Source organism: Dromiciops gliroides, chromosome 2 (assembly GCF_019393635.1).
Source record: "Dromiciops gliroides isolate mDroGli1 chromosome 2, mDroGli1.pri, whole genome shotgun sequence".
NCBI lineage: Eukaryota > Metazoa > Chordata > Mammalia > Microbiotheria > Microbiotheriidae > Dromiciops > Dromiciops gliroides.
The window spans coordinates 428,412,064-428,437,208 of NC_057862.1; the positions used below are offsets into that span (position 1 = coordinate 428,412,064).

The 25,145-nt window shown below is 40.8% G+C and overlaps 1 protein-coding gene across 5 annotated transcripts in view; it reads right to left on the minus strand.

Moving 5' to 3' along the window:
- BRD3 (bromodomain containing 3) overlaps positions 1–1,019 on the minus strand; it is a 55,385-nt gene extending 54,366 nt beyond the window's left edge. For 2 of the 5 annotated variants that reach the window (XR_006354738.1, XM_043982440.1), the window contains exon 1: positions 884–991. The gene's annotated coding sequence lies outside the window, so the exon portion shown is untranslated. Of the gene's footprint in view, positions 1–802 lie in introns of all 5 variants that reach the window. The other 3 variants (XM_043982441.1, XM_043982443.1, XM_043982442.1) reach the window with 3 other exon arrangements.
- Positions 1,020–25,145: the final 24,126 nt, after the last annotated feature.

Sequence of the window (25,145 nt, forward strand, 5' to 3'; positions counted from 1 at the left end):
GGAGGGAGGGAGGGAGGAGGCGAAGGAGGGAAAGGCGGAGGGTGGGGGCGGCTTTCTCCAGCCGGGAAACTCGCCGCGGATCGAAACTGAAGAGCCATTTGCTCGCAGGAGCCTCGGGAGAGCCGCCAAGGCCGTGTCCGGCTGGGGCGACCTCGCCTCTGGGGCAGCTGGGGAGGGTGCCTCGGCTCACCTTTCCCTTCTCCCCCTTATTTTCCCCCTTCAAAAGATGGCGGGCACAGGGAGGAAAAAAAAAATTCCCTTCCGTAAGCGAGCGACAGAGCTAGCGATGGACGAGGCTGGCTCTGTGCGGCCGGCCGGGGCTCCCCGCGCTCCAGCCCGGCCAGATCCCAGGTCGGGAGCAGGGGGTGCCTAGGGTACAGGGAGGGCGGCTGGCGGGCCGGAGAGGGGAACAGACCGAGGAAGGGGCAAGAAGGCGCCCTGGAAGGCGGCGGGGGAAGGGGAGGGGGCGACCAAGGAGGCGAGCGATCGCGATGCAACCGTCCACCGGGGCTCCTCCTTGGGCGCCCCGATCAGGAGGAGAGGAGGGGAGGTGGAAAACACACACACACACACAACATACACACACACACAAAGACACACACGTACAGAGAAACACAAGCCCAGCCAGCTACAGTGTCTACGTTCCCCAAGCTGGCTTTGTTACATTGTTGCAATGCACAAAGGCTGCAGAACCCAGGGAGCGTTTTACTCTTTCCACCAGGCACTGGCCTTTCTGAACAGGCTTCTCCTTCGCCCCCACCTCGCCCCCCCCTTCACCCCCCACCTCAAGCCCCCAACACACCCCTCGCCAGAAAAGACGGATCGGAGATAGCAACGCAACCGCAGCACCAAACGAATATAAGGGTAAGATTAAATAGATTACTTTGCCCCGGCAGCTTCAGCAACGTTTGCCTTATAGTCCCTCCGGTTGCTCTTCTTTTTATCCTCGGCAAGGCAGCATAATAGATGCGCTAGAGCTATGTAGGGCTCATGCGCTACGGCGCATGGCCTGGCGGGAGTGGTAGTTTGGAGCCGGACCCCGCACCGGGGCAGCCAAAGGGAGGCCGAGACCCGTCAGACTACATGTCCCAGCCAAGCAGGCGCCGCCTTTTTCTCTCCCCCGCCCTCCCTCAACCTTCCCCCACCCCGCCCCCCCTTCTCCTGACTAGGGGGGAATAGGGGAACGGTAGGGGGGTTACCCCCAGGTCAACACGAGTCAGGCATTTAAACTGGCCCCTGGCCCCCGGCCCTTGGCAGGTGGGCTAGGACTGGGGGACCTGGGGGTAGGATGCTGGAGGCAGCCGTGGCGGTGGGCCCCGGGGGAACCCACTAAAGGAGAGGATCGCGCCTTGAGAAAATCCCGGCTTCCCCTTGGTGTTCTCCCTACCCTCGTTCTCCTAAGGTAAAACGAGAATGGGGACCCCTTTCAAAATGTTAGTGGAAATCTTGAGCTGTGGAACTCGCCCCCAGCCCTCGCCCCCCCAACCCCTGACCCCGTTCTGGTTCTTACAGGCACACAGGCATTGCTAGAAAGGGCAAGGGTGGAAAGAGGCGCCCAGCGGCCCTTTTTTGTTGAGTGAGTGAGTGAGTGAGTGAGTGAGTGAGTGAGTGAGTGAGTGAGTGAGTGTGTGTGTGTGTGTGTGTGTGTGTGTGTGTGTGTGTGTGTGTGTGTGTGTTGTGTATCGGTCAAGGTATTTCCATTCCATCCCCAGGCCCCCTCTCTTGGATTCGGAGTCGAATCTAGAAACTGGTAACCATATACTCAGAGACTCACATTTTTTTCCCTAAGTCGCCGAGACAACACGCCCCCTGAGCTGTGGGCAGCTGCGGTGAGCTGGCTGGGAAAGTTGGCGTTGTTTGTGAATTTCCTGCCACCACCGTGAGGACTGAGAGGAAGCGCGGGAGGAGAGGAGGCGAGAGACCTGGACAACGACTTGGGGCTGGGAGAGTAAGCTCCTGAAAACATGCCGATCCCCTAGGAAAGGAGCCAGTAACAACTGCCCTGCAGGTGAAGCCGAAATAACCCTTGAACTTCAGCATAAAACAGCTGGGTGAATCATTTGGGGGATGCACGTACCTGTAGAGGCCGCCAGTGTTTATAAACAAACATGTGTTAATTAACATATTAATTTGGTAGCCACGTAGGAGAGAAGAGGCTTTCCATACCAAAGAATCCACCACTCACCTGTAATTCCTCCTACCCCTCGAATAAGCTGAAATGTATCCTGCTCCATCCTCCATCCTTGGCATTGGGGGATGGGGGGGTTGAGTTAACACTAGATAATGTTTAACTGAGGATGCACTTGGTCTGTCCAATGAAGGGGTTGAACTGAATGGCCTCTTAACATCCCTTCCAGCTCTGACAGTGTATGTTCTAACATTCCATATTCCAAATCTGCTATTCTGTGTTCTAATATTTCATGTTCTAAAGCTCCTTTCAGTTCTAATTGTCTAGAATTCTACACTATCTCTGATTTTAAGAGAGGTAGCCTTAATGAAAATGAATCTTTTCGTATAAACTTATTTAGTCAAGACTCACTGCTCTGAATGTGCACTGGTTTGGTTGATGAGGGAGGAGGAAAGTTTGTCCACCTTTCTATTCGTAGGGAAATACATACTGGAAAGAGAACTGTGTCCCTGTTCTGCCACAAAGCAGCAGTGTAACCACCAAACAACCCTGGACCTCAGTTTCTTCCTCTAGAGAACAAGAGGGCTGGAATAGAAAGTCTTAAAGGTCCTTTCCAGCTTTAATATTCTGTGTTCTTTCTGACCATTTTTAACCATCTTATCAGGGACCATTGATTTTCAAAAGTCCCTTGAAAATGAAAATCCTCTCATATGATTAATCCATAAAGGTGTTTCTGCCAATATGTATAAAGCTGGATTTTAAAACCATAGGTTTAGAATTATATGGGACTTTGGAGTCCTGTCTCATCCCAACACCTTTATTTTGTGGATAGGGAAACTGAGTTCCAATGAGATGAAATAATATGTAATGTTACACAGGTAGGAAGAAGACCCAGGTCCACTAAATTCTATATGCTCCATCCACATCATGATCCCTTTCCTAACTACTTTTGTCTAACTTGACTACAGCAAGATGATTTCAAGCCAGTCAGTTACTAGCAGTATAGCTAGTCCACACTGCTCACAAGCCATTTGCTATTGTAAAACTCATTTTTTCCTTGAAATCCAGGCACTGCTGCATGGTCAATAGATCCCAAATTCAAGCAGATGTTCCCTCAGATGTTCCTGCCATATAATACACAAAACAAGGCACTTTTTTTTTTTTTTGGTGAGGCAATTGAAGTTAAGTGACTTGCCCAGGGTCACACAGCTAGTAAGTGTCAAATGTCTGAGGCTGGATTTGAACTCAGGTCCTCCTGACTCCAGAGCTGGTGCTCTATCCAGTGTGCCACCTAGCTGCCCCTACAAGGCACTTTTTAATAAATTATCTGAGGATGACTGTGGCTTCAGAGCTAAAACTGCTAATAGGCAAAGTGGGTACCTAACAAAGCTATAGTGTGCAAAGGAGCAAGATAAGAGATGCACTTAAATTTGGCTTTTAATGCACTTTTATTTCATTAAAATAATGTCTCCCTGGCATATAGGCACTTTGACACATCATTTCATGTGATACAGTGAAAGCTAAAACCTTCCCTCAAACAGCAACACAAAGATGTTCTCAAAACTTGCCTAGAACCTAGAAGTGCCTTGTCTCAGCTCTGGTGACCTCTGTCCTATACAGAAACTAGAGCAAGTCATAAGAAGAGGGAGCTTTAAAATAAGAAACATGAGTCTTCTCTTGCAACCTTCCTGTCCAATTTACTCTAATGGTGCCCAACTGACCATCATCCTTTTTTTTTTTTTTTTCAGGGCAATGGAGGTTAAGTGACTTTCCCAGGGTCACACAGCTAGTAAGTGTCAAGGGTTGGGGATTTGAACTCAGGTCCTCCTGGATCCAGGGCTGGTGCTTTATCCACTTCGCCACCTAGCTGCCCCCCTGACCATCATTCTTTTTTTTTTTTTTTTACCTGACCATCATTCTTAAGGATTCTCAAGGCTAATCTTTCCAGACTCCATGGTTGGAGGATCTGCTTGGAAATCAAATCTATGTAATTAATGCAATGTGACATTTTTTCAGGCAATATTTCATAATTTCTCTTTGAAGAGAAATTAAAAAAGAGAGCTGTCCTGAAGCTGCCCAAACTATCATCCACAGAGGTCATTGGGATGGACTGGAAAAGTGGAGAGAGCCCAGAAGTTAGAGTCAGAGCTAGGTTCAGATTCCAGGTATAGTCGTCTATTCCACAAATGAATTTGGGAAGGTGGTAAGGTACCATGTAAATAGCACTAAGTTTGGAGTTAGAGGCTCTAGGTTCATCACAGATTACTGATGTCTTGGGGCCTCAGTGTCTTCAGCTGAAAAAATGTGGATATCAGACTAGAAGATCTCTAAGGTCCCTTCCATCTTCAGGTCTGTGACCCTATGAAGGTGACTTCAGTTTTCTGAGCCTACATTTCTGCATATAAAATGAAGGAACTGGGCTAAATGATCTTTCAGGTCCCTTCTAGTTCATATAGGCAACATTCTATCATTTACATGACATGCTACTGCTTCTCAGCAACTTAGACCATAAGATAGATGTTTGAAGGCAGGATCAAGGTTCTTTCATTTCTTTCCTATCCTCCAATACATAGTAACTACTCTGTAAATGCTTATGAAGCCAATCTCAACTATCTCTAGTAACACCTCTGAATGCAAGCTGGTTATCATGGTCATCTAAACTTTCTACCAATTGCTAGCCAACCTGCCCTTAGCTAATTGTCCTCTTTGGTCTTTCCCAATCTCATCATGCACATTCTGCTCCTGTCAGGAAAATCTACTTACCATCACACATATAACTACTGCTATATCCCATTTCCATGCTTCAGTCTAGAGTCTAAACTCTAGATAATCCTCCCACTTCTCTATCATATTGTGTTCAATCCCTATCTCCAAAACTCTGTCTAAGACACCTCCGTGAAACTTTTGCTTGACTAAGTCTACCTCATTCTAATCACCCCTGATCATTCCTGTGCATTTCCCTGTATACTGGTTAACCTGAAAAACAAACCTTGGGAAACAAAGATCTGGCCAAATTAATTCAGAGTAGAGGAGGGAGGAAAGAGAAGGAAATAAGGTAAGGAACCACAAAATAAAATTCATGTCATATTTTAATAATTTCTCCTCTGCCTAATGCTCCTTACTCAAATTACAAGTGGCCCATGGTGTTCTTGGAGCTTGGATGACTTTAAAAGATAAAGTTATCAGATCTTTCTTTCCCATGCCTTTGATGAAGAGACCATCTTCTATTTTATCTTGGAAGCTAAACCATAGCCCCTATCTTTCTCTTTCTCTTCTGACTCCCAGAGAAACCCAAAAATTGGGTTCTAGAGAATTTACTACTTAAACATTCCTCCAGATTCTGAATCACAAAAAAAAAGAAAGAAAGAAAAGAAAAACCCCAAGAATCCCTGTTTTGGAAACACACAGCTGCCCATCTCCCTCCTAAACAATCGGCTCCCTCCACTCTCTTACCCACAAGCCTGAACTTCCTGAAACCGATCAGCTCCATAAAGCAGAAGGCAGCTTTATTCCACCTTAGCAGGAAGTCACTTCTAAAAAGCGAAAGCATGAAGTAGTCTGTGCATGAAGGAAACGTGGATTTTTTACAAAGGCATTCTCTGTCCAGTAATTACTCAGTAATTAGAGGCACTAATTTGGAATTTGTTATCCCAACATAGGCTAGAAGTGAAATTTATCTATCAATCAAAAAGGAGGACCCCCCCCCCTTAGCTCATTAATAATATTAATAGAGTGCTAGGGGACATGTTTAACCTATTTATTTAAGTGACCAAATTGTGGAAACTCTTTTAGGTGAAAGCATATGTAATCTAACTGGAGTTGTATGTTGTAACTTAGTTTCCATATATTATATCTGCATAATGTATTTAATAGACGTAAACTAAGGCCCAAGAAAAATGGCCTGGAAGCCCTAGTTGATCTGGGTTGTTGACCTGGGAGAAGTCCATACCATTCCCTTCTTAGCAGGGTTGGAAGGAGCACCAGGTAGGGATGAGCTATAAGTCATTGGAGCCCATGTCCCTCAGTATCATGGAAGGAAAATTACACTGGAGAAAGTTGGGGCATCATTCTGTGTAAGTAATCAAAAGATCTAACAAATGGTCAAAGAGGCCTTCAAGCAAAAACTGGATGGCCATTTGTGAGGAATATTGTGCTGGTCTTTTTCAAATATGGCTTGGACTAGGTGGCCCCTATAGTCCTTTCAGACTCAGAAATTCTAGAATTTGGTGCCATTCTCCCCAGAGGAATGCAGGAAGAGTTCTTTAAGACAGGTATACCATCCCATCAAGATGGTAACAGTGACAAAAAAAGAATAATGACAAATGCTGGAGGGGCTGCAGGGAAACAGGTACTTTAATGCACTATCGGTGGAGCTGTGGATTGATTCATCCATTTTGGAAAGTATTTGGAACTACAGCCAAAAAGTTAATAAACTATGTATACCCTTTTACCTATCAATAGAACTATTAGACCTATACCCCAAAGAGATCAAAGAAAGAGGGAAAGGATCCATCTATACAAAAATATTTATAACAGCTCTTTATGTAGCTGGAAACAAAGAATCGGAAACTAGAGGAATGCCCATCAGTTGGGCTATGGCTTATTTAGTTATGGTGTATAAATACTATTAGAATGGAATACTATTATGCCATAATAAATTATGAAAAGTACAGTTTCAGAGAAACCTAAGGAGACATGTAGGAGGGATGTAGAACCAAGAAAGCAATCTATACAATAATAACATTGTAAAAACAAACAACTTTGAAAGACTTAAGAACTCTGATCAATGCAATAAATAACCATCATTCCAAGAGGATTGATGAAGCCTACCATCCAGCTCCTGCCAGAGATATCAGGTGATGGATTCAAGATGCAAAATGAGGCATGCATTTTTAGACATAGTGTGGGACTTTCTATTGGGAGGTGGTGGGAGGGGGAGAAAAATAAATGTTTGTTCATTTTAAAAATAAAATAATAATAAATAAAACCACTCTATTCTCTGTGCTATTTTGTATAATGAGATCAGAGAATCAGTTGAGAGAGATGCCTAGAGGACACTGGAGAAACCAATGACAGTTTAGCTGCAACAGAGAACAGTAAAGAAAGGAGTAAGATCAGCAGTAAATGTCAGTGGAGATTGGCAGAAAAGATCTGTTTGGGGCAGCTAGGTGGCACAGTGGATAGAACACCAGCTCTGGAGTCAGGAGGACCTGAGTTCAAATCCGGCCTCAAACACTTGACACTTACTAGCTGTGTGACCCTGAGCAAGTCACTTAACCCTCATTGCCCTGCAAAAAAAGAAAGAAAAGACCTACTATATCAAGGACTGTTACTGGCCCTGAAGAAAAATACCATCCTAGGATCTTTTGAATCTAGCTAGTGGTGCAGAGTTTGTTGGGGGGGGGGAGGAGGGGGAGGGAGCGTGTCCTAAAAGTTACTTTTGGGTTTTTTTCCCCTTTCTTTGAGACGGGGGGGGGGGGATCATCATGCTTCCAGTTGGGAAACTAATATCAGTCTTCCGTGATGTCCAATGGAGAGATATCCCTAGATGGAGGTTGTAGCCAAGTAGAGTGGGAAACTCCAACCCCCCCCCAATGTAATTTAGGTTATTTTTGCCATCTATGCAAAGAGCCAATAACTAGTGTATTAATTACAAATTGTCTTTATCTAGCACAACACTTATTAGTCAAAACTTTGTCATTTGTTAATGTTAACTTTGAACCTACTTAAATTCATTTGTTGTGATTAGAAAGAATCTTAGTGATAATTTAGAGATAATCAACTCTCTCATTTTCCATGTGAGGAAAGTGAGCCCCAGACTGGTAGATCAACTTGCCTAAGGTCACACAGCAAGTGAGTGGCAAAGCTTCAATATGAAAAGCTTCTTAACCATTAGAGTTGTCCAAAAATGGGATAACCTGCCTTAATGGGCAGTGAATTCCTTATCCCTGTCTTCATACCTTATGAATGGTGAAACAGATATTCCTGTCCAGTGATAGATAGGATTAAATGAACCCTATGGGCCTTTATAATGTGGAGATTCGGATTCTGTCAGTTGATGTATACAACTTCAGTAGGGTCAAAGGATATGTGTAATTGGAACCAAATGGAATTAATCTCAAAAATACTAAAGTGATTCTTTTAGTTCTCTGCCATATATTGCTCATTTAAACCGTACTTTGTCCACATTATTAAGGTTTGATTAGAGTACCAAAAATAATTTTTATAAGAAATAATATTCAGGCAATATTACTAGCACACTATTTAGAATTTCATTTGAAGAAGCATTTTTATTATGTAGCCATGCGAAAGTCATCTTTGCAAATAAGTGTTTATTGAATGACTGGCCTGTTGACTGAATGCATATTGGAGACTCTTGCTGAGCAAGTATTTTTGCCATTTGGCAGGTGGAAAATGTGATAAACACCAGAGATAAATGAATCAGCTGAGTAATAGGCAAGGATTCTAGTAATTCCGAACTTATTATTTATTAAATTATTATACTTAATTATGTTGGGTCAGTGTTCTGACTAGGAATTCTTTCATCTGGTACAAAAAGTTTGTAGTAGGGAAAGACAGATGGTAGAATTACAGAGGACAGACTAATAAGGGTGAAGGGAATCTAGGGAGGGTTCCATAGTATCAGAAAATGGGGCAGCCTATCTCCCCAACAGTCTGACCTCTGTCCCCACAGGGACTAGAGAAAAAGGAGGAGTCTGCAAGATGAGCAATATGGCAATGGATCTTAAGTGATAGTGGCTCAGGGTCATGCCCTTTGGCTTGTTGTTTGTCCTTCATTCTTTTTTTTTTTTTTGTCCTTCATTCTTGAAGAGGACCATGGCATCAAGGTCATGTCATGACTTTCAGTGAACTGGATATAAGTGAGAGAGGGCTGTGCAAGGTTACTAACCTCACTCTCTTCTCCAAAGCCATCTGGAACCAGTGGCATGATATACATCAGGACAACTGGAGATGGTCCCAGATGTTTAAGGTAATTGTGGTTAAGGGTCACACAGCTAGTAAGTATCAGAGGTGAGACTTGGACTCAGGTCCTCCCAACTTCAGGGCCAATGCTCTATCCACTGTGCCACCTAGCTTCCTCTGCCCTTTGGCACAGCTCAGAAGACAACACAAGGCATGGTGATGGTATCTTCCAGACCACTGCAAGGAGGAAGCGTTCCAATCTCAGGGCAGAAAACACCTCCCAAATATGCCTGAACTCTGGGGCAACTTTAGTTACCCTGTCCTACTTACTGCTACATGAGGAGTCAATGTTCAGATGAGCCAAAATCTTAAAAGAGGAATATGTATATATGTATAAAATGTGTTTAAGTATAAGAAGGCTAAATCCATTGCAATGAATCATTCATGACACTCCTTTATCTCCACCTTTAAATAAACGTGTATGGGGATACACTGAGCATCCTTACACATTTATGCTGTTTTCTACCATGTTTGGAACATCCTTACTATACCAAACAAGCATGATCTAGTGGAAGAGAAATGAACTCAGTGTCAGAAAATGGGGGTTTAACTTCTGGTCCCAATAAATGTGAATGAGTTTGGTAAGTCACTTCCCTTCTCAGGCTTGTAATGTGTAAAAATATGGTGTGTGTGTTGGGAGGGAGGGGCAGTGTTAGCTTCCCTGAGGTCCATTCCATCTCTGACATTCTATAATTCCAAGATAGCTTCTCAAGTTCTTTTGTTAAATTAGAATTTTCTTACATTGATTATCATTTGAAATAAGGGAATCATTGGGTAGAATTTGGAAATTCTCTGTTCTACAATGATTTTCTTTTTAATGGAATTTGACTTGGAATTAAAAGTGTGTGGGCATATTGGATATAGTAGCAAGCAGAATGCTCCTTTTCCTAATTGGCATAATGAGAAGGAATCAATGCAAATGAGTTTTGCAAATCAAATCACATTTTAAATGCTCTAAGGGAGCTCCAAGAGGAGAGGCAAATCTGTGGTGAATCTTTTGTAATGGGAATAGCTGTGTGACCTTAGGGAAGTCACTCAACTTTTCTGTACTTGAGTTTCCTCATCTATGAAATGGGGGATTTTATAGATGAGCTCTAAGGTCTCTTCTAGCTCAAACCTTTTATGCATTCTATTACTAATCAGCCTGTGAGGTCTCTTCTATGTATTCCAGATTTCCACATAGCCTGTGATTCTGTGAGAGGCAGCATGGTGAAGCAGAAAGAGAGCTGGGTTCAAAGTCAGGAAGCCCTGGCCTTCTCCCACCTCTGACACATCATGGCCATGTGACTCTGGGCAAGTCACCTCTCAGTGCTCCTGGCGATTCTCCAAGACTACTTAAATTGCACAGAAGGTGCTGACCTGTATTGGTAAAGGACATTTCCTCATCTGAAAGTTCTCTATGCCAATAAAATTACAGCTCCAGTATCTAATGTACGTATGTATACACACATATACACATACACATAAATACACACATACATACATGCACACATACATACACATGTGGGGAAATTATATACCTATCTATCCATCCATCCACCTATTTATGTATCATCTATCTATCAATCTATCATCTTTTCTTCCAGTGGCTCTAAGAGCATTGTAAGTTTTAAGAAAATACTGCAATTAACCTATAGGATTCATTCCACAGTAATTTTGATAAGCTTATAGAAGGGAAATTCTTGCTGAAAACAGATTATGTGAATCACTGAAACTTTTTCCACATTTGGCACTGAATGACTAAAGGGCCAAAGGCAATGAAATGTAAGTAAATACTAGGGCTAGGGATACAGCATTTGCCCACTGTCTCCTGTTTCTGCTTTCATGGATGCAAAATGGGCCAAAATGTCTTGTGCATTGTAGGAGACTTGGTAGCCATTTATTTTCCAGTTTGGAAAGGAGAATGGGGCCTCTTCCTGGAAATTATTGCCTAGGGCCTCAGAATTTCTCACTTTGCTACAGCCCTCTGCAATTTTAGTTAGAAAGAAGGGCAACTCTCCATGTTGCCTTAAATCATTACAGAGTGTTAGTATAACAGTTGACAAAAAAAATGAGTGGGAATAGATCATGTACAAATGCACAGTGAACACTTAACTGTAAGTTTGGTCTTCATAAGCCTCTCATTTTCCTACTATATTTTTGTCCTCTGCTTTGAGGGGTAAGGGGATAATACACATACATATGTATTATTTATATGTGTGAATGTGCATATACATATATGTATATATGCCATTTATATGTGTATATGTAGTGGATTTGCTATATATATATATTTTTTTTTCTGTGTATGTTCATTTTAGAGAGTCTAATATATGACAATATGCCATTTCTAGAACAGAAAAAATCAGGGGAGTGACTAATTGTAGAATTTTATATTTTTAGGCCTGAACAGTACCTTAGAAATCTTCTTATAAATCTCCCTTGTGATATAAGAATACTTCTGTAACCTCTCTGGCAGGTAGCAATCCAGCCACTATTGGAACATTTCCAGTGAGTGATAGCAAAAGTACTCCTTAGGCAGCTCATTTCATTGTCAGCTCTTACTGTTAGGAACTTCCTCTTTATGTTGAGCTAGAATCTGCTTCTCTGGAAATTCTACCCCACTGGTTCTGGTCCCTGTGGCCCTCTTGGTCCACATAAAAGGTCTGCCCCATCTTCCAAAGGAACTAATGTTATTTCAACCAAATCTGATTCCTTGCTTTTAGCTGAACATCTTACATTTTTTCCAGCTCCCTACTTTGTCTAGAGTAGGAACAGCCCTCCCTCACATATCCTACTCATCCTTCAAAGCCCAGCTCAAATACCACTTCTTTTAGGAAATCTTTCCTGACTCCTACTTCCCACCCATTATGCTTCCATTTTTCCCTCCTCTAAGTTCATAAGATTTTGTGTATCTCTAATGACCTTATATTTTATTTTCTATTGTGATTATCTGTACATATCTCTTCCCTACTAGACTGTAAGTCCCTTGAGGGCAGGGACCACTTTTTAATTTATCTTTGAATCTACCTCAGCATACTACACACATTTAATCATGGATATTTAATATAAATTTGTCTAATAAATTCTCCACATGACAATAGCCATTTTGTGTTCCCTTCTCTTTCTCCCTCCCCCAATGCTTCTCTTCACTAGGTGAAATATCGCCAGTTGTTTCTACAACCATTCCAAATAGGATACCTTTCTCTCCTTTCATATAACTCACCATGCTTTAGTTTGTCCCTTCTTGAGTTTGTATTGTTTATATCAAGTAGAAAGTGGCATTGCCTATGATAATTTCTGTGTTAAGCCTTCCTGGCTCCTTTCAGCCTCCATGCCACCAAAGCCCAAAGGGAGAATTTCAATGTCAGCTCCCTCAGTGGCATTCCACTGGAGATATGAAATCCTTTCTCCCTGAGGGTACTTGTCCAGGATATTTGGATTGGCGCAGGGTATTCAGAAATCTTTAAGTGACAGAGAGCATCTAGCTTTAAAATTTTTAAGTCTTGTTTTTTTCTACTCTTACGCAATGTAGAGTCAGAAAGAGGACCATCAGATCTTATAATCATAGATGCAGAGCCAGAATAAAGACCATCGACTCCATCCCCTTCATTTTCAAGATGAAGAAATCAAAGTCCCAGGAAGCAAAGTGACTTGCTCAAGACCTCACAGGTAATAAGTGTCAGAGGTAGGATTTGAACCCAGGTTCTCTAACCTCAGCACCAAGGTTCTTCCCATCATACCATACTGTCTCCTCTTGACTAAAGACTCAACAATGAGTAGGCAGATCTCAATTGTTGTCATGAATAACCCAACCATATAAAGACCTTTGAGAACACATGGGATGAAAGGAGTTTCAGGGACCATAGCAACTTAAGGAGGGCATGTGCAATTGAAGATTTAGGGAAATAGACCAGGAAGTGAATTCAAAAGTGAAATTGATTAGGAATTAGAAATATTCCCAAGGGAGTCAGCATCGATTCCCATTAGGGATGAAAAGGCTAAATAGTATTTATGACAAAAGGAGAGGAAGTATCTTTGCCAAGCATAGAAACTATGACAAATGTATTAGTTCAGAGCTCCAAATCAAATGTGACCCTTTTGGCATTTTTGGTATTTCCTACTCCAGGAAAATGAAGCTTCTCATTTCCAAGGGGAAAAAAAGTGATGAGATGCTAGATCCATCAAGTACCAGGTGTGAATTTGGTCATTTTCACATTGTGTAAGACTGGTAGGAGCAAGGGACATAGAGGAAGGAAAACATAAATGGGTAGATGGGTTCTTTTCTTTAACATAATAAGTGTTACATTTGGTTTCAAATGTACCATTCACAAGTAAAAGATGGGGCAGACATGGTTAGACAGTAGTTTGCTTGAAAAAGATCTAAGGGTTTCTGTGGGTTGCAAGCTTAATAGTGAGTTAATAGTGTGATATGAGATTTAAAAAAAAAAAAAACTCCACCATAATGGGATCTTGGACTACATTAAGAGAGGCCTGGCTTCCAGGAATAAGAGGGAGATAGCACTGCTGCACTCTACCCTGAGCAGACCATATTTAGAATGCTGGGTTCAGTTCTGAGTGCCACCTTTTAGGAATGATGTTGATAAGTAGGGGAGTTTGGGGAAGATGCCAACAAGGATGGTGAAGGGCCTCAAGTTTATGAATACAAATATTGATTGGAGGAATTATAGATGTTTAGCCTGGAGAAGACTAAGCAGAACATAATTATTTCCCAAAGTATGTGAAGGGATGTTATGTAGAAGAGAAATTGGGGCAGCTAGGTGTTGAAGTAGATAAAGCACCAGCCCTGCATTCAAGAGAACCTGAGTTCTAATCTGGCTCAGACACTTGACACTTACTATCTGTGTGACCCTGGGCAAGTCACTTAACTCTCATTGCCCTGCAAAAAAAAAAAAAAAAGGAGGAAGAGGAAGAACGGGAAGAAGGAGGAGGAGGAAGAGGAGGAGGAGGAGAAAAAGGAGAAGAAAAAGGAGAAGGAGAAGAAAGAAGAGAAATTAATTTGTTCTTCTTGGTCCCAAAGGACAAACCAAGGACATTACATGGACATTACAAAGAGACAAGTTGAGGCTTAGAAACTTCTTGACCAGAGCTCTAAAAGGGGAATGGACTGCCATGAGGTGGGGGTGTATTCTCCCTCATCAAGCAAAGGCTGGATGACTACTTGTTAGGTAGTAGTAAAGGAGATCCTTTTTGAAGTATCATTTGGACTATATCATCCCTGAGGTCCCTTCTAACTTTGAAATCCTGAGAGAGATATTTCAAAGTGCCAAACTAGGGAGAAACAACTTGGTTTACTTGATTTCTTTTTAAAAGATGTATTCATTATATCACAGTCACTTCAATATATACATACCCCACTTCCCCTAAAAAGAAAAACAAGTAAAACCAGCTGCCCAAATGACCACATTTGACAGTATATACAACATATTGATAGTATATTCCTCCACTTCTCCTAAGAAAGAGGAAAGGTGCCTTTTTTTAAATCTGTGAATTATTTTTCTGGTTTGGCTACTTTATCAGTTCATGTAAATCTTCCCTTATTTCTCTGAATTACCCAAATTCATAATTTCCTACAGCATAATTTATTATTGTTGTTCAGTCATTTCAGCCATGTCTGATTCTCCACGACCCCATTTGGGGTCTTCTTCGCAAAGATACTGGAGTGTCTTGCCATTTCCTTCTCCACTGAGGCAAACAGGGTAAGGTAACTTGCCTAGCTTCCTACAACCGTTAAGTGTCTGAGGCTAGATTTGAACTTAGGTCTTCCTGACTAGACTTGACACTCTACCCATTATACCACCTTAGCTGCCCCTTTCATTTATAGTATTTTACTACAATTTATTGAACCATTCCCCAACTGATAGGCCTTCCCTTGTCTATAGCCTACCAGATCCCTTTTCACTATGGATCATTAAATAAACCAAAACTACCATCTATGTCCAGGGAAAGTATGTTGGTAGCAAGATCACTCATCATACACACCAATAGTGCCACTTTCTTAAACATTAAACAAAACTGTTAGTCTTAACATGTGCAGAAATTCCAATCAAGCAGATTCTGTGAATTCTGGAATAAAGGGACTCAGGGTTTAGCCATATGCTAGGGAGAGAGGACATATGCCAAGGACCTTCGGCCAAGGAGTCTGAACCATATGTGGAAGAAACAGGCTCAACAACTGGCTACAAGCCACTCTCTATAACTAGACTTCAAAGTGGAACACGTCAAAAACCTACAGCAGGAACTTAGATCATACAGCCACATGGAAATGAGAGGAGTCTAAAATAAAGACAAGTAGTCTTCAATATTATTAAACTTTAGAGTTATAAAGAACCTCAAAGATAAATAAGTAGTAACATAACTAGGTGGGGCAGAGTGTTGGACTTGGAATCAGGACGACCTAGGTTCTAATCCTTCCTCAGACACATTGGCTGTGTGACCCTGGGCAAGTCACTTAATGTCCTCAGTCTCAGTTTTCTCATCTATCAAAGGCAGATAATAGAACATCATTGTGAAGATCATCTGAGATAACATAGGTAAAGTGCTTTGCAAACCTTAAAGCACTTAAATGATAGCTATTATTGTTGTAACTCATATTCCATAGCATTTTTTTTTGGTGAGGCAATTGGGGTTAAGTGACTTGCCCAGGGTCACACAGCTAGTAAGTGTATAGCATTTTAATATTTGCCAAACACCTTCCTCACAACAAACCTGTGAGGTGGTTGTCCTAGGCAGCTAAGTGACACACTGGTTAGAGATCTGATCTGGAGACTTGAATTCAAATCCAGCCTCAGATACTTACTAGCTGTGTGTCCCCGGACAAGTTGCTTAACCCCTGTTTGCCTCTGTTTCCTCAGCTGAAAAGGGAGAATAATAACACCTACTTGCCAAGGTTGTTGCAAGGATCAAATGAGATAATATTTGTAAAATGATTAGTAGATACCTGGCAATGCTTATTTCTTTCCCTTCCTGCCTGTAGCAGGTCCTCTAGGATTATTTGTGGAAGTTAATTGGGAGCCACTGAATTCCAAAAATGTTTTTTTGTGTGTGAGAATTAGATGAAATACTTTTTGTAAAGTGCTTAGCACTGTTACTGACATATAGTAGGTGCTACATAAATGGCAGTGATGATGGTGGTAGTGGTGGTAGGCAGGGGTCATTATCCCCATTTTACTGTGGAAACTGAGTCTCAAGAGAGGTTAAATGGGGTTCCCATGATCCCATAGCCAATGAGTGTGGAAGTACAAATATGAACTCAGGTCTCCCTTGACTCCATGCCTTGTTTTCTTTTCATAATACCACCATCATTCCTCTCCAGACAGCATTGGACTAGACACTATCTTCCTGTCTTATACTCCTTTTACACATGAGGAAACTGAGGCCACAAGAGGAGGTTTGTTAAAGACTTTTTCATGTTATCCAACTAGTTAGTACAGAGCCCAGCCCAGGGCCCAGGGATCCTCTTTCACCCATCCAGTGACCTTTCTACTAGATCACCGAATGATAGCAGGCTGCCCTCAATTGAAAACAGGTGTACCTCTGAAACCCCCCTTCAGTCCTGCTCACTGAGCCAGCTCCTTAGCAGAAGAGAGAACCCATTGGCAGCACAACGGGACTATGAGCCTTAGGTACAAAGGTGAATTCTCATCTAAAGTCCACCCCCAAACAAAGGAAAAGACAGGAACTGAGAGGTAGTAGGTATCAGATTGCAGCATCTGAAACAAAATAAAGAATACCGTCATGCTAAAAAGTGCTCAGAAGTGGAGTGTCAAAGCATGAATATGTCTTTAGCAATCTTTAGTTTTGAGGGCCAAAAATAAGGATATGCCATTTTCCACAAGTCATTTGCTCAATCAGCCACCAGAGACTGTAGCCTAGAGTGATGGTGCCAGGTCTATAAGCCATCTGACAAGGTCCCAAATGCTCCAGCTAACTGTGCCCTTCATTGTACAAAAACAGGCTGTGCCCTGCAGGCATCAAGAGTCATAAAGCCTAACCTTCAGGAGCTTTTATCTAAGAAGATATTCCATTATCAATTCCTTTCATGACTGATGAATCTGGCTTATTCCCCAGAGAAAGAAATAATATAAGCAGGTATTCACAGCATAACAGGTTAGAGGTAAGAAAGAAGTAAGAAGAGGTAAGAAACATGAACTTTCAGTGTAGTTGAAAATCTCACATGCTTTTTGCTCAAATGTCCCAATACCCCTTTATTCTCCCTTTATTCCACACATACCCATTTGTCTTACATTCAGAAAATTACTCTGAATCTGTACAATTGCTTTTAACCAGGCACCAGTTATCCAATTAATATCTGATTAATTGGACATAAGCACTTACCATGGCAGCCTGGCATGGAAGTTAGAGAGCCTGTCTCTAGGTCAGGACCATTTGGGTTATAGTCCCATCTCTGATACATACTAGCTGTATGACTTTGGATAAGTCACATAACCCTGCAATTTTCTCCCCTATGCCAGTGAAAATGAAGGTCCAGTCCAAAACATTTTTTAAAAATATACAAACCATTAATAGCACATTTAGCACTGGTTTGCTGCCTGGCTCACCACTCAGTCTATGAAGCTAAGTTATACAGTGGATAGATAGATCCCTGTGCCTAGAATCAGGAAGACCTGAGTTCAAACCCTGTTTCAGACATTTACTAGCTGTGTAACCCTGGGCAACTCACTTTACCTCTCTTTACCTCAATTTCCTAAATTGTAAAAGTGGGATAATAAGAACACCTACCTCCCAAGGTTGTTGTGAGAATTAAATGAGACAATATTTGTGAAGTGATTAATACAATGCCTGGCACATAGCAAACACCTAATAAATCAATGCTTCTTCCCTTTCCTTCCTGCCTGTAGTAGGTACTCTTGGATTATTTTGAAGTGAATTGGGAGTCACTGAATTCAGAAGACTGTTACTCAGTTCTAGGCCTCTGAGGGAATGCTATCCTAGAAAAGATTTAGGAGTGGCTGAAGGAAAGTGGGAAGAAGACAAGTCATCATAGATTCTCCCACTCTAAACAAATGACATATCTTAGATTTATCTAATGACCTGGGCAGATTTGCTTGACTATGGGGGAAAAAAATCCCAATACTGAGACACAACTGGTGTTGCATTAGTCTTTCTGCCTGTATCTTTAGATTTTGGAAGTATTTTACCTGCACTATTGTTTTTAAATACCAAGAGTAATGAATAATAACTCACCTTTATGGAATGCCCTTGGCAGGCCTTAGACTCCTTTCTTCACAACTCTGTAAGGTCAGTAATCGAAGTATTATTATTGTTATTGTTGTTGCTGTTGTTATAATTTCCATTTTTACAGATAAGGTGATTAATGTTTTGAGAGATAAGGGATACGGGTAGTAATAGGGAGCTACTTCCCAGATCAAATCTAAAATATTCTGACATTAAAAGCCCTTTACAACCTGTCCCCTTCCTACTTTCAATGACCCTGGCCTCCTTGCTTTTCCTTGAAGAAGACACTCCCTCTTCTAGACTGGTATTTTCACTAGACCGGCCCTCATGCCTAGAATGTTTTCCCTCATCACCCTGGATCCTCTGGCTTCTTTCTATAAGAAGCCTTTCTTGATCCCCCTTTATACTAATGCCTTTCCACTGTTGATTATTTCCAATTTATCCTGTGTATATCTTGTTTGTATGTAGTGGTCACAGCCATATTAGGCTGAGCATCTTGAGAGTAGGGACTGCCTTTTTAAAATAATATTTTATTTTTTCTAATCATATACAAAGACAAATTTTAACATTCATTTGAAAATTTTGAGTTCCAAATTTTCTCCCTCTCTCCATCACTTCTCCCCTCCCTAAGAAAGTAAGCAATTTGATATAGATTATATATATACAATCATGTAAAACACATTTCCATATTAGTCATATTGTCAAAGAAGAAACATACCAAAAGGGGGAAAAAACATGAAAAAAAGTGAAAATAGTTTGCTTCAATCTGCATTCAGACTCCATCAGTTCTTTCTCTGGATATGAATAGCAATTTTCCTTATGAGACCTTTGGAATTGTCTTGGATCATTGTATGGCTAGGAATAGCTAAGTCATTCATAATTGATCATTGTACAGTGTAGCTGTTACTGTGTACAATGTTCTCCTGGTTCTGTTTATTTCATTTTGCTCATTCAAGCTCATTCTTTCCAGGTTTTTCTGAAATCAGCTTACTCATTGTTTCTTATAGCACAATACTATTCCATTAAATTCACATACCACAGTTTGTTCACCTGTTCCTCAATTGATGGACATCCCCTCAATTTCTAATTCTTTGCCACCATAAAAAGAGCTGCTATAAAAATTTTTGTACAAGTAAGTCCTTTCCCCCTTTTCCTTTGATCTCTTTGGGATACAAACCTAGTAGTATTGCTGGATCAAAGGGTATATACAGTTTAATTGCCTTTTGAGCATAGTTACAAATGGTTCTCTAGAATGTTTGGATCAATTCACAACTCCACCAACAGTGCATTTGTGTCCCGATTTTCTCCCATCCCCTCCAACATTTATCATTTTCTTTTTCTGTCATATTAGTCATATTAGGTGTGAGGTAGTACCTCAGAATTGTTTTAATTAGCATTTTTCTAATCAATAGAGCATTTTTTCCATATAACTATAGATAGTTTTTATTTCTTCACCTGAAAACTGCCTATTCATATTCTTTGACCTTTTATCAATTGGGGAATAGTTTGAATTATTATAAATTTGACTCAGTACTCTATATAGTTGAGACATGAGGCCTTTATCAGAGACATTTGCTATAAAAATTGCTTCCCAGCTTTCTTCTGTTTATGTGAAAACTTTTAAATTATATATAATCAAAATTATCCAGTTTTACATTTTGTAATGCTCTCTATCTGTTGTTTAGTAGTGAATTCTTTGCTTATGGTATCAGCCTTTATGTCTAAATCATGTACCCATTTTGACTTTAACTTGATATACAGTGTAAGATGTTGATCTATACTTAGTTTCTGCCATACTGTTTTCCAGTTTTCCTGGCAGTTTTTGTTAAATAGTGAATTCTTGTCCTAGAAGCTGGGATCTTTGGATTTATCAAACATTAGACTACTTATGGTCATTTACTACTGTGTCTTGTACACCTAATCTATTCCCACTCTAATTCTTAGCCAGTACCCGATAGTTTTGATGGTTACTGCTTTATAATGTAATTTGAGACCTGGTATATCTAGTCTATCTTTTTTTTTTTCCAATAATTCCCTTGATAGGGGGCACCTAAGGTGGCACAGTGGATAAAGCACCGGCCCTGGATTCAGGAGGACCTGAGTTCAAATGTGGCCTCAGACACTTGACACTTAGTAGCTGTGTGACCCTGAGCAAGTCACTTAACCCTCACTGCCCTGCAAAAAAAAAAAAAGAATAATTCCCTTGATATTCTTGACCTTTTGTTCTTCCCAATTAATTTTGTTACTATTTTTCTAGCTCTATAAAATAATTTTGGTAGTTTGATTGATGGCACTGAACAAGTAAATTAATTTACAGAGAATTAGCATTTTTATTATATTGGCTTGGCCTATCCATGAACAACTGATGTTTGTCTAATTGTTTATATCTGAATTCATTTGTGTGAAAAGTGTTTTGTAATTGTGTTCATATTGTTCCTGAGTTTGTCTTGGCAGTTAGACTCCCAAGTATTTTATATTGTTTACAGTTATTTTAGATGGAATTTCTCTTTTTATCTCTTGCTGCTAGGTTTTGTTGTTTATATATAGAAATGCTGATTATTTATGTTGGTTTATTGCATATCCTGAAACTTTGCTAAAATTGTTAATTATTTCAACTAGTTTTTTTGTTGATTCTGTAAGCATGACATTATATCATCTGATATTATTCTAATTCCTTCCATTTCTTTTTCTTCTCTTATCATTATAGCTACAATTTCTAGTACAATATTGAATCACTGTGGTGATAATGAACATCCTTGCTTCACCCCTGCTATTATTGGGAATGCTTTTAGCTTATGCCCATCATAGAAAATGCTTGCTAATAATTATAGATGATATTTATCATTTTAAGGAAAATTCCATTATTTCCTATGCTCTCCAGTGTTTTTTTTTTTAAATAGGAATGGGTGTTGTATTTTGTCAAAAGCTTTTTCTATTGCGATAATCACATGATTTCTGTTGGTTTTGTTATCAGTATGGTCAGTTATACTGATAGTTTTTCTAATACTGAACCACTGTGAACAGGGACTGTCTTTTGCCCTTTTTTTGTATCCCCAGTGCTTAGCACAGTGCCTGACATAAAGCAGGAACTTAATAAATGCTTGCTGACTGTGGGCCCAGGTTGGCATGATCTAGTTCCACAGAACTCAGTTCAATTCAACAAACATTTATTAATGGCCTACTGTGTACTAGGAGAGTGCTAACTTTGGGGTCAGAAAACCAAGGTTCACATCCTACCTCTGCAGATATTAATTTGTGAACTTGGACAATCACTTCACCTTCTTGACCTCAGTTTCTTTATGTGTAAAATGAGGAAGAAGAACTAGATAATCTCTAATGTACTTTTTTAGCTTTAGATCTCTGATTCTGTGAGAAACCAGGATGGAAAAAACTCCATGGCTTTGGTCACCCACCCTCAAGAATTCAAAATCTAGTAAAAAGATGAGGTGTGAATAAATCACTGTAATACAAATTAGATAAAAGTCTAAGGTCCAAGTCAAGTGCCAAGGTCAAAGAGGCATGAGAGGATGGGGGGGGGGATTCTGCTCTAGCTAGGGGAATCAGGTATGGTCTTATTGAGGAGGTGGGCCCTGAATGAAGAGAAAGAAATTAAAGGGCAGTGATTATGGAGGCAATCTTTTCTGGCCATACTGGACAACTGAATTTTAATGATCACAGCCAACCCATCATAACCTTAAACTCTTTTCAGTGCCCATACTATAATGTTTGCATACTGCATTAGGAAGATCCATGAGGCTGCTCTGAAGGCTGTATTGTTATATCAGTTACTGCAGGTACACTGCAGTTACACACAGGCTCATAGCTGTTCTCCAGCTGCTTAAACAAGCATCTCATAATTGGCATGTGGTTTGCATAGGGAAAGCCTGTCCTTTACAAGGCATGAAATACTGAATCCCTTATAATCACAAAGAAAAGATTCCTTCATCCACAGACCTGGGTGTGCACTTCCCAGTTATGATCTTCTTTATCTTTATATAACATCCCCAGGAGGGTGAGGGGAAAAGAAAGTACATTGGTATTTTATTTACTAATGTTGGGAAAACTCAGACTAGAGAAGTTAAACCCAATGTTTAAGGGTACTGAGTGAACCTGGGCCTTATGACATGTAATCTAATGCTGTCTCATCTGATTGTACTGTCTCAGCTTGTTTAGGGTTGTATGGCAGGTTTGAAGTCACAGGATCCCAGAGCTGGAAGAGATCTCAGCAAGAACCTAGTGAAATCACTTACTGGAAGTCACATGGGAATAAGTGGCTAAATCTGAATTTTGAACCCAGATCCCATGATTCCAAATCTGCAGACCTCTCCATTCTACCATGCTTTTGCTGCTTCCCATTCCCCAACAGCTAACTCCTACCCAGAATCTCTATTCCAAATCTCCACCACTGTGGATTTGAACAATGTCCTGCTCTAGATTCTTACTGCTCTAATTCCCTGTCCCTAATCATCTAGGAGAAAAATTAAGTGAGACACATTTCTCTACCCACACTTTCCCTGTAGAAAATATATCACCTTTCCAATTAGTCTCTCTCATCTTGAATAAGGGATGAGATACAGTCATAAGGAATGAGTCAAGGCTGTCAGTGTCCTCCATCTTTCGCTTTCCCCATGTCCCCACCTATATATGTATGTGTGTATGTGTATGTGTATATGTATATATAAATGTATATAAATCTATCTATCTACCTATCTATTCCAGGTCAGAGAAGACATTAAAAGGTGAAAAAAATTACCTCATCCTGTTGGAGAAGAGAATTGTGTCACTTAAGATTCAAGTGCAAGCACTTAAGTTTACTATATATCTATGACTAAATCTCTTGATTTCTTTGAGTCTTAGTTCCTTCATCAGTAAAATGAAGATAATAATAGTATAAATTGTATAACACTTTAGAGTTTACAAAGATTTAGAGGTTGGGGTTGTTTTTTTTTTTTTTTGGTTTTGTGGAGGCGGGGGTTGTTTGTTCGTTTTGTTTTTTTGTTTTGTGGGGCAATGCGGGTTAAGTGACTTGCCCAGGGTCACACAGCTAGTAAGTGTCAAGTGTCTGAGGCCAGATTTGAACTTAGGTCCTCCTGAATCCAGGGCCAGTGCTTTATCCACTGCACCACCTAGTTGCCCCCAAAGATTTATAGTTGTTTTTTTTAATCAAACCCAAGTTTCATTAGTGTAGGGAACTCCATGAGAAACTCCACTGTCAATATAGATCAGCAACTTCTCTGCAGGTCTTAGAAAGTTGCCAGGGACACTGAGAGGTTAGATAACTTTCCTAGCATCATATAGTCTGTATGTATAAGGTGAGATTTAACCCAAGTCTTCCTCAGAGGCCAGCTCTCCATTGACTGTGCTATGATGCCTCTCATTATTCATACACAGCAGGTCATCAGGCCAGCTCCTTGTGCTCTGGCTAGAGCACACCCCATTGAAACAAGCCTAGAGCTGAGCTTATTCCCTACCCCAAGTTCTTCCCCACTCCAGTCCTCACTTCTGAAGACATGTGCTCAATACAGAAATATTTTGGGGTGATACAGCAATAACAATCCCTTGGTCCTCAAGACAGAGGCATCTAAGAGAATTGGTACTGAGTGTGGAAAAGCAGTCTACTTAATAAACCTTAAAAGGCTGGACTCCACCCTCTGGTGCTCTCTTTCTATCCTTTTGCTATATGTGACAACTCTGCAGAGGCTTTCTTTTGGACTTCCCATAGGAAGGAAAAGGTTCTCTTCCCCCAGCAGCTATGGTGACCTCTTGAACATGGTGGCAGGCAGATGTACCGCCTAGGTGACCTCAAGCTTTGGTCTGGGCCTTAGGTCCCTGGCTACCTCCTCTGCTTTAAGTTTCTTTCTCTAAACATAGGGGATCCTGATATGGTTGTTTCCAGGCTTGACAACAACTAGGTTGTTTGTTTGTTTGTTTGTTTGTTTTTCAGGAAGTGGAGAACTGACTGACTGTAAGATAAGGCTAAGCTATAGCCTGGTTTACCACGTCATGGACCCTGAGGGCTTTATTCAAATAGTGGAGAGTCAAGATTAAAGGGAAATGGGTGTTCATAAGTCTCATAAAATGTTTCATGTTTTAGTATTTTAAGTACTGAACTCCTAGGAGAATATAATAAGAATTATGGGTGACTGTTTCTATGTGTAGTTTTCAACGTGTGCTTATGAGTCTTTTTGCATTTTAAGTATTTCTCTTCTGTGGAGCAAACAAATAGCTATACCTGATCAGCATTGTACATCGTGCATTGTTTTCCCTCTTTGAAAGACTCTAGAATTGAGCCAAACCTAATAATGAAGTGACCCCCCCACCAAAAAAAATTCACATCATGATCCCTCCCCCTCAAAAAAAAAATCACATCCTGATCCCACCTAATGGGAATTTGGTTTCTAGAAACTGGAAGGGCTTAATCTTCCAAAATACAATTGACCATTCTCTGCTATTCCCAACTGGGGAACCAGGTCCTCTTATGCTATGGCTGGTCCCTTTCCTTTTCCTCTTAGCTAGAGCTTAAGCCTGCACTGAGGACTCCCTTGAATATCTGGGATCATTTTTCGTCTTCTGCTTATACAAAGCCCATGTGATAAACCCACAATTATTATATATTGTCACAAAGTATAAAACCTTTAGTACTATTGCACCATGATTTAGGACAAAGCCATCTGATACATAGTTAACTGCCCTGAAATATGCCATTGTGGGCAGTTCTAAACTACTGCAAGTCTGAGTTCACACAGGCCTGAAACAGCAGGGCCTCCATAGGTCTGAAGGTGGGCGGTAGAGTCTCTGCTGCCCAGCAGCTGCCTAAAACCTGCCACGACCCCCC